The sequence below is a fragment of the Rattus norvegicus genome, chromosome 2 (genome assembly GCF_036323735.1).
Source record: "Rattus norvegicus strain BN/NHsdMcwi chromosome 2, GRCr8, whole genome shotgun sequence".
NCBI classification, from domain to species: domain Eukaryota; kingdom Metazoa; phylum Chordata; class Mammalia; order Rodentia; family Muridae; genus Rattus; species Rattus norvegicus.
The window spans coordinates 215,258,917-215,261,262 of record NC_086020.1 but is presented as its reverse complement, the minus strand read 5'-3'; positions in this window follow the sequence as shown (position 1 = coordinate 215,261,262).

Here is a 2,346-nt window from a genome sequence, read left to right as displayed (position 1 = left end):
AAGAAAATGAACATAAGAAGCAAGTAGTCATTTCTATTTTTTTACAGAGCATACTTGAAAGCAAGTTATGCTTTAGGTGTTGCCCTCATTTATGTCTCATTTCTCCTCCTTTTGATAAAGGGTTTCTAGTCAATCTGAGCCTTAGCAGATTGGTAGCAAGAGTGTGATGTGCCTGTTCCTGCTTAGCCAGTGCTGGGTTACAGATGTGACTCTTTTCTCCACTTCATCTGTCTTTCATCCACTAATTTCAGAAGAATAAAAACAAACAAACAGACAGACATTACTCCTGTCTGTCACCATGGATAATCAGCACAGATGAAGGTGACATGAGCCCTCCCTGGTCTGCAAGAAATTGGTGGACAGCATTCTGGAATTATTACCTCTGATTCTTCCATGTCAAATGAGCAAACCTGTAGCTCAGGTCTCCTTGGCAACACTGGCAAGTTTAGTATGAATCATGGCTCAGCCTTGCAAATGTTTCTTGGCAGCCTGTGGACTAGACAGAAGTAGCAAGAATGCTTGGGGAACCTAGACCTCTGACTCAGCACTGACCGTCAGAGCATCTCTCAGACCAGAGATGACTTATGTGACCATTTGTCTTTGGAAATGTTATACTGGGCATCCCATTTTATTTATCACTGGAGCCTTTGTATCTTTCTTTTCACCACATGCTAGGTATCTGCTGTCAAGTTTGTCATTCAAGAGTGGATCGTCTTTCCCACCCTGAAATTTAGCTTTCTTTTTTTTAAGTTTTATGGATATTTTTCCTGTTGCTCTTCGAGAGAGAGTCTGTAGGCAGGATTGACTGGAACTTACACATGGCAGTTTTTCTGACTCAGTATCCAAAGTCCTTATATTTGAGGAATAGACCCACTTTCCCAACTAACATACCTTTTTAACACAGTCTATTATTTTAATTTTATGATAAACATACAGCCAAAGGACTGGATAACATATTGGTTTTTCTCTTTCTATTTTAAAAGTCTTATTTTCTTGAATTAATATATTATTTACCAACTATTAGAAAACATGTTCTGTAACACATACTTTCATTCCAGAATAATATAATACACTTTAGCACTGTCAAGGGCCTGAAATAAAATTTATGTGAAATAACTATTTCACCTTAAATAATTATACTAAATTTAACTATACATCAAAGAATGTTGAACATTGAATAATTACATATTAAGACATATGTAGCCAAGAGTCAGACTGAGTATATGGAATTAAGTAGCTTCAATAAAATTTTTCCAAGCCCTTACGTATACATTTGATGCATTGTTGAGGTCTCAATATTTTGAAGAACCTCTGTTGTTAATAATTAGGAAGAAAAACACATTTGAAACTATCAACGTGAGCTATGTAATTCTTTTTTTTTTTTTTTTATTAACTTGAGTATTTCTTATATACATTTCGAGTGTTATTCCCTTTCCCGGTTTCCGGGCAAACATCCCCCTCCCCCCTCCCCTTCCTTATGGGTGTTCCCCTCCCAACCCTCCCCCCATTGCCGCCCTCCCCCCATAGACTAGTTCACTGTGGGTTCAGTCTTAGCAGGACCCAGGGCTTCCCCTTCCACTGGTGCTCTTACTAGGATATTCATTGCTACCTATGAGGTCAGAGTCCAGGGTCAGTCCATGTATAGTCTTTAGGTAGTGGCTTAGTCCCTGGAAGCTCTGGTTGCTTGGCATTGTTGTACTTTTGGGGTCTCGAGCCCCTTCAAGCTCTTCCAGTTCTTTCTCTGATTCCTTCAATAGGGGACCTATTCTCAGTTCAGTGGTTTGCTGCTGGCATTCGCCTCTATATTTGCTGTATTCTGGCTGTGTCTCTCAGGAGCGATCTACATCCGGCTCCTGTCGGTCTGCACTTCTTTGCTTCATCCATCTTGTCTAATTGGGTGGCTGTATATGTATGGGCCACATGTGGGGCAGGCTCTGAATGGGTGTTCCTTCAGTCTCTGTTTTAATCTTTGCCTCTCCCTTCCCTGCCAAGGGTATTCTTTTTCCTCATTTAAAGAAGGAGTGAAGCATTCACATTTTGATCATCCGTCTTGAGTTTCCTTTGTTCTAGGGATCTAGGGTAATTCAAGCATTTGGGCTAATAGCCACTTATCAATGAGTGTATACCATGTGTGTTTTTCTGTGATTGGGTTACCTCACTCAGGATGATATTTTCCAGTTCCAACCATTTGCCTACGAATTTCATAAAGTCATTTTTTTTGATAGCTGAGTAATATTCCATTGTGTAGATGTACCACATTTTCTGTATCCATTCCTCTGTTGAAGGGCATCTGGGTTCTTTCCAGCTTCTGGCTATTATAAATAAGGCTGCGATGAACATAGTGGA